At 49.9% G+C, this 17,397-nt stretch overlaps 1 protein-coding gene across 5 annotated transcripts in view; it reads right to left on the bottom strand.

The window, feature by feature from the left end:
• The window catches only part of DCAKD (dephospho-CoA kinase domain containing), a 29,634-nt gene extending 18,895 nt beyond the window's left edge, over positions 1 to 10,739 (bottom strand). For 2 of the 5 annotated variants that reach the window (XM_030800335.1, XM_030800336.1), the window contains exons 1-2: positions 10,519 to 10,739; positions 9,704 to 9,763 (exon numbers count right to left, since the gene is read on the bottom strand). The gene's annotated coding sequence lies outside the window, so the exon portion shown is untranslated. The remainder of the gene's footprint in view (positions 1 to 9,703; positions 9,764 to 10,518) is intronic. The other 3 variants (XM_030800338.1, XM_003270728.4, XM_030800337.1) reach the window with 2 other exon arrangements.
• Positions 10,740 to 17,397: the final 6,658 nt, after the last annotated feature.

The raw sequence follows: 17,397 nt of genomic DNA, 5'->3' as shown, positions 1-17,397 counted from the left end.
CACGCGGGCTCTTTTTTTCTTTTGAGACGGAGTCTGGCTCTGTCGCCAGGCTGGAGTGCAGTGGTGCGATCTCGGCTCACTGCAACTCCACCTCCCGGGTTCACGCCATTCTCCTGCCTCAGCCTCCCAAACAGCTGAGACTACAGGCGCCCCCCATCACGCCTGGCTAAAGTTTTGTATTTTTAGTAGAGACGGGGTTTCACCGTGTTAGCCAGGATGGTCTCAATCTCCTGACCTCGTGATCCGCCCGCCTCCGCCTCCCAAAGTGCTGAGATTACAGGCATGAGCCACCACGCCCGGCCACATGCGGGCTCTTTTCGACCCCAAAGCTTCTGTGCTGGTGTTCTCTCTGCCAGACTCACCTCAGGGCTAACTACTCTTCAGTCACCCTGTACTGACTGTGTCAACCAATCAGACACCAGGCACAGGAAGGGGTGGTGGGGGCAGCAGGGGAGGGGTAAAACAATAAACTCACAGTACCAGTAAGTGTAGTGGTGGTAAGTGGGTAAGGGTATCGAGAGCAATGGGGGGCCGTGCATGGTGGTTCACGCCTGCCAGCACTTTGGGAGGCCAAGGTGGGAGGATCATTTGAGCCCAGGAGTTAGAGGCCAGCCTGGGCAACAAAGCGAGATCCTGTCTCTTAAAAAAAAAAAAAAAATTAGCTGGGCATGATGGCACGTGTCTGTAGTCCCAGCTACTTGACAGGCTGAGATGGGAGGATTGCTTGAGCCCAGGAGTTGGAGGCTGCAGTGAGCCATGACTGTACCATTGCACTCCAGCCTGGGTGCAGAACAAGACCTGACTTAAAAAAAATAAATAAATAAAAGAGCAACAGGCACATCACTGTCTGAGCCAGGACCTGAAGCAGCATGGGAGTAAGTCACATCCCCTTGGAGCAGCCTCATCCAATCCCCCAACCCAAATGAGGCCCCTGCCATCTCTCACCACTCCATTTACTTTCCCTCCTTTGGACTCGTCATGCTTTGGACTTTTATTTCTGTTCATGTGACTTTTTTTTTCCTCTTTGAGACAGGGTCTCACTCTGTCACCTTCTTCCCTTGGGAGAGCTCAGGACTTATGTTGGAGGCAAATTCTGTTGCTTCTCATCTCCCATTCAACAGCCCCGCCCCTGCATGTGCCAGGCCAGGACCTGGCTCCCTCAGCTTGCAGCCCCTGTCCTCCACCCCTTGCCGCCTCTCAGGATTTCACACTGGGGCCGCCTGACCAGCCAGACAGAATTCCTTTCCTAAGGGGGTGTATCTGTTTTGCACCAATGATCAATATAATCATTCATGAAAACGAGTCATTCCCTGCCTTGGGACCCAATTATTTCTCGAGGAACCAGTGGTTGCAAAAATACATTGTTTTCCAGTTAACTATTAAGTGCTATTTTTATATATGGCTTCCCCACTCCTAATCTTTCATTATTGGTGAGAGGTTGCTGTTTAAACCTTCAAGTCCAAGTTCTCTTCCTGGGCTCAGCCCATTAAGCCGCCACCTCCTCCAGGCTGCCAGTTACGTGGAGAGAGCCACAAGGAAAGGAGCTGGCGTCTGCCTCCCTCTGCCTCCTCTCTGCTCCCTTTGCCAACATCAAGGGCAGGGAGGGGACAGGTCTCTCTTCTCTACTTGAGCACTCTCCAGGCACAAACCGTCACTCCAGCTTTCATGAATGGGCAGGGAGGCTGTTTGGACTGGACTACTTTGTTGCCATTTATGCAAAAAAAGGATCACAGGAACTGCACATTCTCAGAGGGTTCAGAATCAAAGGGACCTTGGTTGGGATTAGCTCTGTCCCTTAACTAGCTGTATGGCTGTAGGCAATTTAATTCAGCATTCTGAGCTTCTCTTTCCTTGAGTATAAGATAGGATTTAGGCCGGGCGCGGTGGCTCACGCTTCTAATCCCAGCACTTTGGGAGGCCGAGGTGGGCGGATCATGAGGTCAGGAGATCGAGACCACGGTGAAACCCCGTCTCTACTAAAAATACAAAAAATTAGCCGGGCGTGGTGGCGGGCGCCTGTAGTCCCAGCTACTCGGAGAGGCTGAGGCAGGAGAATGGCATGAACCCGGGAGGCGGAACTTGCAGTGAGCCGAGATCGCGCCACTGCACTCCAGCCTGGGTGACAGAGCGAGACTCCGTCTCAAAAAAAAAAAAAAAAAAAAAAAATAAGATAGGATTTGCGCTTGAACCTGGGAGGCAGAGGTTGCAGTGAGCTGAGATTGCGCCACTGCACTCCAGCCTGGGTGACAGAGTGAGACTCTGTCTCAAAAAAAAAAAAAAGGATTTGTAATGACTATTCATGGGGTCGTGTCAGGATTCAATGAGGTGGCATAAGTCACAGTCACCTCATCTTCCCTAACTCAGTGTGTGACATGTCACAGCCACTGCAGTCTACTCCATTTGTAGTGTGATGGGTTACTTACGGGTGTATGTATGTCCACCACTTGAACCCTGCAGGCTGGGCGGTAAGCCAAGGCCATGGTGCCCAGCTGAGGAGCAGGTGTCCCTGAGAACCCAAACATCCTAGGCCATAGCTGGGCACATACCAAGGAAAATAGTCTCATCACACACACAGGAGGCAAAGAGCCAGAAAATTAGCTTAAAGGCAACCTGGAGACAGGAGGCGGCATGGATGCCCAGAGCTGTCCTGCTGCCACCAAGGAGTGCCCTCCATTTAAGTCTTAATACGCTCACCTACTCATCAAGCTGGACTTGTTCAAATCATTCTTTGGTCTCTCGGCTACCTCCCGATTTGGGGGAATGTTTTTCTGTACAATTCTGGGTTTTTCTCATAACTCCATATCCCTAAACAGTACCTCCCTCCTCCCTCCTTCCACTTGTATAGGCCAAAAGCCTCGGAGCCCTCCTGGCCTCTCTCACACCCTTCATCCAACCCGCAGTGCCTGGCCAGCGCTACCTCCCACCTGCACAGCCCACAAGAAGCCCCCGGTGCATAAGTGCCACCATGTCGCTGCTGAACCCCTGCAGCAGCCTCTGAGCCATTTCCTGCTGCACCTTTGCTCCAAAGTTAGGAACAAACTTTGTTTGCTCATAACAAAGCAGCTAGTGTGATCCTTTGAAGTGCAAGTCAGATCATGTCACGCCTCTGCTCACAGCCCTCTAACAGTTCCCATCTCAGTGGGTACAAGCCAAGTCCATGGAGAGTCCTACAGAAGCCTCATGAAAGACGCGTCTATGTCCTCCCAGCATCTCCAACCACTCCCTCCTAGATCACTGCCCTCAGACCTGTGTCCCAATGTCCCCACAGTCCCAGAAAAGGCTCTTCCCCAGAGGGCTGTCCCATTCACTCCCTTCTCTGCCCAATCGTCCCTCCATCAGAGACTGTCAGGTCCTGTCCCGCTGAACCCAACCCCCATCTGGAACTGGCTGGAATCACCTTAAAAGCTGTGGCAAGCGGTCGGGTGCGGTGGCTGACGCCTGTAATCCCAACACTTTCGGAGGCTGAGGCAGGCGGGTCACCGGTGGTCAGGAGTTCGGGACCAGCCTGGCCAACATAGCAAAATCCTGTCTCTACTAAAAATACAAAAATTAGCCAGGTGTGGTAGCACGTGCCTGTAGTCCCAGCTACTCAAGAGGCTGAGGCAGGACAATCACTTGAACCTAGAAGGCAGAGGTTGCAGTGAGCCGAGATCACGCCACTGCACTCTAGCCTGGGAGACAGAGAGAGACTCCGTCAATAAATAAATAGATAAATAAAAGCTGTGGCAGAAGAGTTCCCACAAGGGAATGCCCTAAACTGTCCCGAGACGAGGCCAGTTGGGATTCTAAAGAAAGAACCACTAAACGCCAGGGTGATCAGTCCAAAGCATTTATAAGCATTCATTAGGGGAACTTCCTTACAGAGTGGGCTGCACCAATGCTCTCAATGGACAGCGAGAGAAATGAGGTGTTCTACCTAGGTATGTCGACAGCAAGGGGGTCAGGGCATGGAGTTTATATGAAGGTTTAAGCAATTTGGCTCAGGGCCGGGGCCAGTTTCTTTCAGTGTTTTGGGGAACAACCTAGATACCTTTATCTAGCCATCTAAATATCTATAGGCACCTTTATCTAGGTATCTAGGTGCCTGGGAATGTTCAAAGACCCAGTTTGGATTCAACCCTGCAGCTAGCTGGATCACAGCATGGTCAGGACACGGACAGAAAGCAGGGGAACTGGGGACCCTACAGATAAACTGTCCCCAGATATATAAAACAGCACCCCTGCTTTATCCTGTAGTCTCCTTACTGTCCCACTTTTCTTCACAGCGCTGACCAACGTGTCACCACCCAACACATTACCTGGCTTTGTGTTGATATCTTGCAATCTGCCTCTCTCTAAATCTGGGTACTGCTGTATCCAAGGTGCCAAAAACAGGGTCTGACAAGTAGGCCCTTAAAAGATACTTGTTGGCCAGGCACGGTGGCTCACACCTGTAATCCCAGCACTTTGGGAGGCCGAGGCGGATGGATCACTTGAGGTCAGGAGTTCAAGACCATCCTGGCCAATATGGTGAAACCCTGTCTCTATTAAAAATACAAAAATTAGCCAGGCGTGGTGGTGTGTGCCTGTAGTCCCAGCTACTTGGGAAGCTGAGGAAGGAGAATCACTTGAACCTGGGAGGGGGAGGTTGCAGTGAGCAGAGATCACACCACTGCACTGCAGCCTGAGCAACAGAGCAAGACTCTGTCTCAAAAAAAAAAAAAAAAAAAAAAAAAGATACTTGTTGAATTAATACATAAACCATGCAGCAAAATATTCAGCTCATGGGCAAGCTGGAACTCAACATTAACTTTTTTTGTTTTTGTTTTTGAGACAGAGCCTCGCTCTATTGCCCAGGCTGGAATGCAATGGTGCGGTTTTGGCTCACTGCAACCTCTACCTCCTGGGTTAAAGAGATTCTCCTGCCTCAGCCTCCCAAGTAGCTGGATTACAGGTGCCTGCCATCATGCCCGGCTAATTTTTTTTGTATTTTTAGTAGAGATAGGATTTCACCACGTTGGCCAGGCTGGTTTCGAACTCCTGACCTCAAGTGATCCGCTTGCCTCGGCCTCCCAAAGTGCTAGGATTACAGGCGTGAGCCACTGTGCCTGGCAACATCAACTATTTTAAAATGAGAATCACAAAACCTTTCCACATTACTTCCCACCTACACATTCCTGGACTGACAATATTTTGGGCTAAAAGATGAGGAAAATGTGGGAGACAGTGCCTAGGAAGGTGAGTTTCCCAGCAGGCAGGAACTACAGTGTGAGAGCAGCACTTTCTCAAAGTGAGGAGATGGAAGTTAAAAGAAGTTCTGGCTGGGCATGGTGGCTCACACCTGCCTGTAATCCCAGCACTTTGGGAGGCCAAGGAGGGCTGATCACGAGGTCAGGAGTTTGAGACCAGCCTGGCCAATATGGTGAAACCCCATCTCTACTAAAAATACAAAAATTAGCCAGGTGTGGTGGTGCGTGCCTGTAGTCCCAGCTACTCGGGAGGCTGAGGAAGAAGAATCGCTTAAACCCGGGAGGTGGAGGTTGCAGTGAGCCGAGATCATGCCATTGCATTCCAGCCTGGGCGACAGAGCGAGATTCTGTCTCAAAAAAAAAAAAAAAAGCAGCTCTATGTTTGCCCAGGGTAGTGCCAGGTGACCTACACACAGGAGAACGAGAACACTTAGGTGATGCGTGAAGATTTTCTGAGAGGCACAAAGGTAGAGTTTCAGGGTCATAAATTTCCAACTCAATTCTCACTGGCTCTCCTACCCAGCTCCTCCTTCACACTCACCCATCTCCCATGTTTCAGAGAAAGGCATAACCACCCACCCATGCTAAATAATACTGAGGTGCAACGGTCCCACAAGGTGACAATTCCCTGGGCACCAGAAAGGGCAATTCAAAAGGTCAGCATTCATGCTAAGAAAGTGACTGCCTACAGTGACTAAGGAACAAATCCTTGCATGAGTTTGGTGGTTTCTAAACCTTGGCCTTCAAGAAAGTTAAAGGAGGACCTAAAAGAACTGTGGACTGACAGATTATTAATAATCAAATGTGATTTTTCAGCCCATAATTCAGAAGGTGTTCAAAGAACTGAGTGATATTGCTGAAAAAAAAAAAAAATGCCTTCAACTCCTGTGTATTTAATTTACATGAAGAAACTTTTTCACTGGTTACAGCCAAAGAAAAAAAAGCACTCTGCTCACTCTAGTAAATATACAAATAAACATGGATAGATTCATGAGCTTTAAAAAGCTCCATCCAGCTTATTTTTTTCGAGGCAGAGTCTCACTCCGTTGTCTAGGCTGGAATGCAGTGGTGTGATCGCAGCTCAGTGAAGTTTCAACCCTCCTGGGCTCAGGTGATCCTCCCACTTCAGCCTCCCAAGTAGCTGGGACTACAGGCATGCACCAACATGCCCAGCTAATTTTTAAACATTTTTTGTAGAGATGAGGTTTTGCTGTGTTGTCCTGGCTAGTCTCTCTTTTTTATTTGAGTCGGAGTCTCACCCTGTCACCCAGGCTAGAATGCAGTGACGTGATCTTGGCTCACTGCAACCTCCGGCTCCCGGGTTCAAATGATTCTCCTGCCTCAGCCTCCCCAGTAGCTGGGATTACAGGCGCACACCACCACACCTGGCTAATTTTTGTATCTTTAGTAGAGACAGGGTTTCACCATGTTGGTCAGGCTGGTCTTGAACTCCTGACCTTGTGATCCGCCCACCTCGGCCTCCCAAAGTGCTGAGATTATAGGCGTGACCCACCGCGCCTGCCCCTGGCTAGTCTCAAACACCTGAGCTCAAGCATCTGCCTGCTTTGGCCTCCCAAAATGTTGAGATTACAAGCATAAGCCACCATGCCTGGCCGTCTTAGCTTATTAAGAGAAATACTCAAATAAAACTTTGTTAATGTAGTTTTTATCAATTGTGTATTTTATAATTGTAACAACTCAATCCAAAAGAAACATTTAATACTCATGATAACACAATTTTTAAAAAGTTTTAATTTTGTATGTATTTTTGTTACAGAGAAATATGATGATAAACCAAAGGCTTTCAGGCATAAAATGTATTATTACATGGTCAGGCACAGTGTCTCATGCATATAATCCCAGCACTTTGGGAAGTCAAGGCAGGATCACTTGAGCCCAGGAGTTCAAGACCAGCCTGGGCAACATAGTGGGACTCTTGTCTCTACAAAAAATTGAAAAAAAAAAAAAAAATTAGCTGGAATCCCAGCACTCTGGGAGGCCGATGCGGGCAGAGCACTTGAGGCCAGGAGTTTGAGACCAGTCTACCTGGCCAATATGGCGAAAGCCGATCTCTACTAATAATACAAAAATTAGGCCAGGCGCGGTGGCTCATGCCTGTAATCCCAGCACTTTGGGAGGCCGAGGAGGGCGGATCATGAGGTCAGGAGTTTGAGACCCGCCTAGCTAATATGGTGAAATCCCGTCTCTACTAAAAATACAAAAATTAGCCGGGCATGGTGGTGCATGCCCATAGTCCCAGCTACTCGGGAGGCTGAGACAGAAGAATCGCTTGAACCCGGGAGGCGGAGGTTGCAGTAAGCCGAGATGGTGCCACTGCACTCCAGCCTGGGTGACAGAGCGAGACTCCATCTCAAAGAAAAACAAAACAAAAATTAGCCAGGCGTGGTGGCATGCACCTGTAATCCCAGCTACTCAGGAGGTTGAGGCTTGAGAAGCACTTGAACCTGGGAGGTAGAGGCTGCAGTGAGCCAAGACTGTGCCACTGCACTCCAGCCTGGGTGACAGAGTGAGACAGACACTGTCTCAAAAAGAAAGAAAGAACCATAAAAATAGCCAACCAGCAGCCCTCAGGGCTATTCTGCCTATGGTGTAGCCATTCTTTATTCCATTATTTTCCTAGTAATATTGCTTTCATTTGAAAAAAAAAAAACAAAACAAAAGGAAGTGGCTGAGTATGGTGGCGAAAGCCTGCAGTCCTAGCTACTGGGGAAGCTAAGGTGGGAGTATTGCTTGAGCCCAAGAGGTCAAGGCTGCAGTGAGCTGTAATCCCACCACTGCACTCCAGCCTGGGTGACAGAGACCCTGTCTCAAAAAAAAAAAAACTATTACATTAGAAAAAACTTCTGTGAGGAAACAGAGTGGAAATATGAGTTCCAGAAGGAAAAAGGGCCAAGCATGGTGGCTCACACCTCTAATCCCAGCACTTTTGGAGGCTGAGATGGGAGGATTGCTTGAGACCAGGAGTCAGCCGGGGCAACATAGCAAGACCTCGTCTCTACTAAAAAGAAAAAGAAAAGTCAGCCATATGTGGTGACAGACACCTCTACTCTTAGCTACTTTGGCGGCTGAGGTGGGAGGATTGAGCTCAGCAGGTCAAGGCTGCAGTAACCCAGTGACTGCCACTGCACTCCAGCTTGAGCAACAGAGCAAGATCCCATCTCAGAAAAAAAAAAAAAAGGAAAAAAAGAATGATTTGAAATTTCGATGGTTAAATAAAAAGTGAGGTTTTTTTTTTCAAAAGATGAGGGAAATCAAATCAAATGGTACATATTTAGACTTCACTGCAGGTTTAAATGAGGATTTTAACAGCTTTATTTTAAAATATCAACATTCACAATTAACCAGAACTTTTATCCTCTGTAATCTTCAAAATAAAAATGTGAAAGTTTCAATCTAAAGCTGTCAATCTAAAACTGTGCCAGCAGGTAATTTTCTTTTTCTTTTCCGTTTTTTTTTTTTTTTTTTTTTTTTTTTGAAACAGAGTCTTGCTCTTGTCACTCAGGCAAGAGTGCAGTGGCATGATCTCAGCTCACTGCAACCTCTGCTTCCCGAGTTCAAGTGATTCTCCTGCCTCGACCTCCTGAGTAGCTGGGATTGCAGGCACCTGCCACCACACCCAGCTAATTTTTTTGTATTTTTAGTAGAGATGGAGTTTCACCATGTTGGCCAGGCTGGTCTCAAACTCCTGACCTCAGGTGATCTGCCTGCCTCAGCCTCCCAAAATACTGGGATTACCAGGCGTGAGCCACCATGCTCGGCCTCCCAGCAGGTAATTTTCTTTTCTTTCTTTCTTTTTTTTTTTTGAGACGGAGTCTCACTCTGTTGCCCAGGCTAGAGTGCAGTGGCACTATCTCGGCTCACTGCAACCTCTGCCTCCCGAGTAGCTGGGACTACAGGCATGCACCACCATGTTCGGCTAATTTTTTTGCATTTTTTAGTTGAGACTGGGTTTCACCATGTTGACTAGGCTGGTTTCGAACTCCTAACCTCGGGTGATCCACCCTCCTTAGCCTCCCAAAGCGCTGGGATTACAGGCGTGAGCCACCGTGCCCGGCCCAGCGGGTAATTTTCAAAACAAAGCCAAGATCGTGGCTTACCTGCCTTCAGCTATCAGCCCTCTTCTTCTGTCCTTAAGGTACAGGCACCAAGAGAGGCTAGGAGACCCTTTAAAGGTTATTTACCAAGGGGACAGATTCAGAACTTGGTGAAGACAGACAGAAGAGGATTTGGTGGGAATTTAGGGCCCTGCTGAGACAAAAACCACCCGAACCCGTCTGTCCACTTTCTATCCATCTACCAGATCTCTAGCATCTCACCCCTTTCCCCAGGCCTATGCCAGCACTGTGCCACACCAACTCAATCTTGATTTATTCAGGTAAAATGAGCACTCTCCCTCCTGCAAAAACAAACACGTTTAAGACATAAAACATATTCAAAGGCTTCCATTTCCTCACCTTTAGAATTGAGACTTAATGTCAAAGTTCACTCGGGTAGTTTGAATCATTTTCCCGTAACTAAGGGAGAGAGTGAAAAATCTTTGAAAACTCTGTAAGCAAACACCTGAGATGCCAACGCCTCCTTTGCGGAGCTGGGGAAGGAAGAGACGGGTGGCCGGATGGCCTCCCTCACTAGTGGGTGGGCGGGAGATCCACGCCGCCCCAGTCCTGGGGGCCTTCACTAAAATCTTAACTGTCTGGCCTCCCGGGGGAGAAGGAAGCGGAGGAGGGAGGTCTGAAAATCGGAGATGATCACTCAGCTCAACAGTAAAGCACTTTATACCCACCCTATAGGACAGATACTGTAGCTTTATTCCCATTTTTCAGATGAGCAAACTTGGGGTCGGAAAGATACGCCAAGGTCACACAACTGAAGTGGCAGAAGCTAGATTCAAGAATCAATCGGCCCGCAAAGTTCTAAAGGGCAGTGGCTTTGGTCTGATCCTGAGTTTGAATCCACAATCTCCAGCCCTTTCTAGCTGTAAACCTTCCTGCGCGTCCTCAGCCGTAAAACAGAAGAAATAACACCTTGCTTGGCAGGGTTGCTGTCAAGACAATGGGCCGTGGATATAAAACCGCTTGCCTTAGTGCTGGCCGCACACGATGCGCTCAATACATCGTAACTCAGGCTTTCAAAAGAGGCCCGTAGCCCCACTAGCCAGCAAATTGGGGCGCCCGGGGCGGTAGCAGCCCCGCGTAGCAGCCGCGGCCAGGGCCCGCCCCCTCCCCGGGGCCCGGCCGGCTCCCACCGGCCCGCGCGCCGCGCTACGTACCCAGCGCCTCCGACCCGGCCCGGGCCTCCGCCTCTAGCCCAATCTCCGCAGCGCTTACAGGCCGGCTCAGCGGGCGAGGCGGGACCTCGGGAGCGCGCGCCGGCGGACCGGACGTCCGGCCAGCAGGCGGGGCCGGGAGAGGTTGTGCGGGCCGGCTGGCGGGCGGGGCCGGGAGAGGTTGGGCGGGCTGGCTGGCGGGCGGGGCCGGGAGAGGTTGGTTGGGCGGGCGTACGCGGGAGAGGCGGGCGTACGCGGGAGGTAGGAGAGCTCGGCCCCGGAGCGCGGCGCAGAGCTCCCCCAACCCCCGACCCGGAGCCATAACTTTCCCCTTCCCCGGAGCCGGGAAGGAGAGGGAGAAAGAGGAGAGAGGCAAAACTGCAGGGTCCTAACTTCAGATATAAAGCTCGGTCACTCACTACTTGTGCAGCCTTGGCAGTGGTGATCATGAGCACTTTCCACCTGCCAGGTCCTAAGAACACTTTGTGGGATTATCTCAGCCCGCACAGTCCTCAGGGTGGATCCTATCATCATCCCCATTTTACACAACAGGAAACTATGTTTAGCGGTTAATCCATTTGCCCTCTCATACAAAGTCATGTGATTGCAGAGCCCGCATCCTGTCCATACAAGCCTAGCAAGCCACTCAGCCTCTCATCCTGTCTCCTCTCAAAGTGGGGATAATCGCAGCCGTGCAGCGTTGTTGAAAGAATACATAAAAGCCGGGTACGGTGGCTCACACCTGTAATCTCGGCACTTTGGGATGCCTAAGTGGGAGGATCACTTGAGCCCAGGAGTTTGAGACCAGCCTAAACAAGAGTGAGACTAATCCCGGATCTCTACAAAAACAAACAAACTAGCCAGGCATGGTGACAGTCAGCTACTCGGGAGGCTGAAGCAGGAGGATGGCTTGAGCCCAGGAGGTCAAAGCTGCAGTGAGATGGTGCCACTGCACTCCAGCCTGGGCAACAAAACGAGACCTTGCTTCAAAAAAAATAAAGCATCTAGGCCGGGTGCTGTGGCTCACGCCTGTAATCCCAGCACTTTGGGAGGCCAAGGCGGGGGGATCACCTGAGGTCAGGAGTTTGAGACCACCTGGCCAACATGGCGAAATCCCATCTTTACTAAAAATACAAAAATTAGCTGGCCATGGTGGCAGGCGCCTGTAATCCCAGCTACACGGGAGGCTAAGGCAGGAGAATTGCTTGAACTCGGGAGGTGGAGGTTGCAGTGAGCCCAAGATCTGGTCACTGCACTCCAGCCTGGGAGACTAGAGCAAGACTCCGTCTCCAGTTAAAAAAAAAAAAAATCAATCTAGTTATCTAGTTATGCCTCACATATAGCAGGAAGTTCTTTTTTTTTTGTTTGTTTGGTTGGTTTTGTTTTTGTTTTTTTTTTGAGATAGAGTTTCGCTCTATTGCCCAGGCTGGGGTGCAGTGGCAGGATCTTGGCTCACTGCAGCCTCTGTCTCCCAGGTTCAAGCGATTCTCCTGCCACAGCTTCCCGAGTATCTGGGACTAGAGGTGTGTGCCACCACACCCAGCTAATTTTTTTTGCTTTTGAGATGGAGTTTTGCTCTTGTTGCCCAGGCTGGAGTGCAGTGGCACGATCTCGGCTCACCGCAACCTCTACCTCCCGGGTTCAAGCGATTCTCCTGCCTCAGCCTCCCAAGTAGCTAGGATTACAGGCATGTACCACCACACTCGGCTAATTTTGTATTTTTAATAGAGATGGGGTTTCACCACGTTGGCCAGGCTGGTCTGGAACTCCTGACCTAAGTGATCCACCCACCTCGGCCTCCCAAAGTGCTAGGATTACAGGTGTCAGCCACCATGCCCAGCACATCAGGCTAATTTTTGTATTTTTAGTAGAGATGGGGTTTCACCATGTTAGCCAGGCTGGTCTTGAACTCCTGACCTCAGGTGATCCGCCCACCTCGGCCTCCCAAAGTGCTGGGATTACAGACATGAGCCACCGTGCCTCGACAAGCAGGAAGTTTTTAATTAACACCTACCCTGTCTCCCTTCCCTCTCCTTAAACTGTATTTCTGTTCTCTACTTCCTTTAAGGTAGGAATCTTGTCTATCTACCACTACAATACCCAGTGCCCTGCACAGTAGGGATTCAGTATATTGAGGAATTAAGTAATTTAACATCTTTCTTAGATCACCTGAGTCCCTGAAAGCTTTCTTCCTGACTTCAACAGTCAAGGAGACCTACTACCATCACCCAATACATAGGATTCCACCTTGTGTCCAAAAGGGCCATTTGTTCCAAATACCCTGCCAGTATTTGAATCTCTTCCACATTATCTCTGCCATCTATACATGTACATGTCTCATGTTGGGAAACTCACTGCCACTCGACAGTTTTTTTTTTTTTTTTGAGACAGAGTCTGGCTCTGTTGCCCAGGCTGGAGTGCAGTGGCGCGATCTCAGCTCGCTGCAACCTCCGCCTCCCGGGTTCAAGCGATTCTCCTGCCTCAGCTTCCCTAGTAGCTGGGATTACAGATGCCTGCCACCATGCCCGGCTAATTTTTATATTTTTAGTAGAGATGGGGTTTCACCATGCTGGCCATGCTGGTCTCAAACTCCCAACCTCAGGCGATCTGCCTGCCTCAGCCTCCCAAAGTGCTGGGATTACAGGTGTGAGCCACCACACCTGGCCGACAGTTGTTATTGTTTTAAGTCCAGTCTTGGCAGTTAGAAAGTTCTTTCTTAGGCAGTATCTCTCCTAGTTTTAAACCGTGGGGCCATACAGAACAAATCTAATTCTATTTTATAGAGCCAGATTTAATGGCTCAATTCCCTTCCTCAATCAAACAATGTATAGCTAACCTAATCCTGCGGTTCTCACCCTTTTCCCTACTCCTGACACATCCAAGGGATACCCAGACTCCCACCAGTAATCATGGCTGGCCAAGACAGGGATAGGAACAGGCCTGGCCTGTCCCCCCAAATTATCTGGATCTTCCTAGGACACAGTGTTAGGAAACCCTCCAGATGACCCTACTTTTCTCAGATACTGCTTTACAGTATTATAACTATTCATGTACAAGTGAGAGCCTTGTCTTCCAAGGAGGTATCCTTGTGGTCCAATCTACCAAAAGCAGCTGCACCTCTGCCCCAAGAAGATCCCATAGGAAAGGGTGAAGGGCCGCTACAGGGCCTTCAACCCAGGTACGTCCTCCATAATGAAACTTGGGCTTTGGAGTTTCCATGTGATGCCATCAAGGGCTTTTTCAGCTCAAATATATGTCTTTCATGATTCAGGATGGCAATAAGAAACTTTGAGCTGGCTGTAGCTACTTACGCAATCTCATTTCATCCTGACAGTGGCCTGCATCTCAGTCACCTCTGTGTCCTTAGCATTTAGCATGATGCCTGGAATACAGTTCTGCTTCTCATTTTGTTTGATGAACAACCCTGAGTCCATTAAAGATGACTCCTTTGGCTCCTAGTTTTAAATTTATTTTCTGTACGTTTATTTATTTATTTTTGAGACAGGGTCTCACTCTGTTACCCAGGTTAGTGCAGTGGCGTGATCTTGGCTCACTGCAACCTCTGCCTCCCAGCCTCAAGTGATCCTCCCATCTCAGCCTCCCACTGAGTAGCTGGAACCACAGGCACACACTCCTCACTTTCGAAGCTCCAGTCCTAAGTCATATCATTCTCACTGCCATACCTCTAAAGCACCCAAGTCTCAGGCACCTGGACTTTCTACCTAGAACATCCACCCCAGTTTGTTTACTGTCCTGATGAACATTCAGCTAAGCCATCATGTCCCCCCAGGATCTCCTGCCCCAGGTTAAGGCTCCTGCCTCTGGACAGCCTGTGCTGTCTTAGGCACTGTGCTAGAACTGTTCTACCCCTGACTCTCCAGTTCCTGCCATAGAGGCTGACAAGTCATCAGTGTTCCCGAGGTTGGAATAAATGAATCACAACCTATCTCATGGCTTCCTAGGTCCACCAGAAGAAAGGTTATCTCTGGCCGGGCACAGTGGCTCACACCTGTACTCCCAGCACTTTGGGAGGCCAAGGTGGGGGATCACTTGAGGTCAGGAGTTTGAGACTAGCCTGGCCAACATGGTGAAACCCCTCCTCTGCTAAAAATACAAAAGATTAGCCAGGCATGGTGGCTCACACCTGTAATCCCAGCTACTCAGGAGGCTGAGGCAGGAGAATCGCTTGAACTCAGGAGGCAGAGGTTGCAGTGAGGAGGGATCGCACCATTGCACTCCAGCCTAGGCAACAAGAGCAAAGCTCCATCTCAAAAAAAAAAAAAAAAAGAAGGTTATCTCTGACATGCTGGAAGTACAGTAAGGGCCTAGATCTGTGATGGACATCATGAAGAAAGTTTTTCTTTGGTTATCATAGTAGTAATGCTGACTTCCTGGGAAGGGAAATAATAATTAAGTGGGTATTAATTCTGTCCTAGACACTTTTAGGGCTCTCTATGCAAGTCTTATTTTACAGATAATGACATTGACGCTCAGAGGTTAAGTGACTTGCCTAAGTTCATTCATTAAGTCAGAGGCAGAGCCAGGATTTAGAACCCAGGGAGTCACACTCTGCCTGCACTCTTTTTTTTTTTTTTGAGACAGAGTCTCGCTGTCTCCCAGGCTGGAGTGCAGTGGCGCGGTCTCGGCTCACTGCAGGCTCCGCCCCCGGGGTTCCGCCATTCTCCTGCCTCAGCCTCCGAGTAGCTGGACTACAGGCGCTCGCCACGTCGCCCGGCTAATTTTTTTTTTTTTTTTTTTTAGTAGAGACGGGGTTTCACTGTGTTAGCCAGGATGGTCTCGATCTCCTGACCTCGTGATCCGCCCGCCTCGGCCTCCCAGAGTGCTGGGATTACAGGCGTGAGCCACCGCCCCCGGCCTTGCACTCTTTTTTATATATTTTTTTTTTTTTTTTTTTTTTTTTTTTGAGACGGAGTCTTTCTCTCTTCCCCAGGCTGGAGTGCAGTGGCGCAATCTCTGCTCACTGCAAGCTCCGCCTCCCAGGTTCACGCCATTCTCCTGCCTCAGCCTCCCGAGTAGCTGGGACTACAGGCGCCCGCCACCACGCCCGGCTAATTTTTTGCATTTTTAGTAGAGACGGGGTTTCACCGTGTTAGCTAGGATGGTCTCGATCTCCTGACCTCGTGATCCACCCGCCTCGGCCTCCCGAAGTGCTGGGATTACAGGCGTGAGCCACCGCGCCCAGCTATATATATTTTTTTCCCAAGACAGAGTCTTGCTCTGTCGCCCAGGTTGGAGTGCAATGGTGCGATCTCGGCTCACTAAAACCTCCACCTCCCGGGTTCAAGCAATTCTCCCTGACTCAGCCTCCCGAGTAGCTGGGATTACAGGCGTCCGTACTGTGCCCAGCTAAATTTTGTATTTTTAGTAGAGACGGGGTTTCACCATGTTGGCTAGGCTGGTCTTGAACTCCTGACCTCAGGTGATCTGCCTGCCTTGGCCTCCCAAAGTGCTGGGATTATAGGCATGAGCCACCGTGCCTGGCCTTTTTTCCTTTTTTTGAGACTGAGCCTCGCTCTGTCGCCCAGGCTGGAGTGCGGTGGCACGATCTCCGCTCACTGCAAGCTCTGCCTCCCTGGTTTACACCATTCTCCTGCCGCAGCCTCCCAAGTAGCTGGGACTACAGGCGCCCGCCACAATGCCTGGCCAATTTTTTGCATTTTTAGTAGAGACAGGGTTTCACTGTGTTAGCTAGGATGGTCTCGATCTCCTGACCTCATGATCCGCCTGCCTCGGCCTCCCAAAGTGCTGGGATTACAGGCATGAGCCACCGCGCCTGGCCCTTTTTTCCTTTTTATATAGAGACGGGGCCTTGCCATGTTGTCCGGGCTGGAGTGCAGTGGCATGATCCTGGGTTCCAGTGATCCTCCCACCTCAGCCTCCCAAGTAGCTAGGACCACAGGTGCGTGCCACAATGCCACGCTAATTTTTGTATTTTTGTTTTTTTAGAGACAGGGTCTCTCTCTGTTGCCCAGGCAGGTCTCATACTCCTGGGCTCAAGTGATCCACCCATCTCAGCCTCCCCAAGTGTTGGGATTACAGGCATGAGCCACCTCACCCAGCTATATTTCTGCATAACTCCATAAGGCAGAACCGGGCCAGCTTTTCACAAACTAAAATTGTTTCAAAGTGGAAAGCTCTCGGCCGGGCGCAGCGGCTCATGTCTGTAATCCTAGCACTTTGGGAGGCCAAGGCAGGCAGATTGCCTGAGCTCAGGAGTTCGAGACCAGCCTGGGCAACACGGTGAAACCCCGTCTCTACTAAAATACAAAAAATTAGCTGGGCATGGCAGTGTGTGCCTGTAATCCCAGCTACTCGGGAGGTTGAGGCAGGAGAACTGCTTGAATCCGGGAGGCGGAGGTTGCAGTGAGCCGAGATAGTGCCACTGCACTCCAGCCTGGGTGATAGAGTGCGACTCCACCTCAAAAAAAAAAAAGTATTTCAGGCCGGGTGCGGTGTCTCACACCTGTAATCTCAGCACTTTGGGAGGGCAAGGCGGGCGGATCACCTGAGGTCAGGAGTTCAAGACCAGCCTGGCCAACGTGGTGAAACCCTGTCTCTACTAAAAGTACAAAAATTAGCTGGGCGTGGTGGCAGGCACCTGTAATCCCAGCTACTCGGGAGGCTGAGGCAGGATACTCGCTTAAACCTGGAAGGCAGAGGTTGCAGTGAGTCGAGATTGTGCCACTGCACTCCAACCTGGGTGACAGTGAGATTCTGTCTCAGAAAAAAAAAAAAAAAAAAAAGCCAGGCATGGTGGCTCACACCTGTAATTCCAGCACTTTGGCAGGCCAAGGTGGGTGGATTACCTGAGGTCAGAAGTTTAAGACCAGCCTGGCCAACATGGTGAAGCCCCATCTCTAC

Source organism: Nomascus leucogenys, chromosome 19, assembly GCF_006542625.1.
Source record: "Nomascus leucogenys isolate Asia chromosome 19, Asia_NLE_v1, whole genome shotgun sequence".
Classification (NCBI taxonomy): domain Eukaryota; kingdom Metazoa; phylum Chordata; class Mammalia; order Primates; family Hylobatidae; genus Nomascus; species Nomascus leucogenys.
Note: the sequence above shows the minus strand (reverse complement) of the source record. Positions and strands in the feature narration are given on the sequence as shown.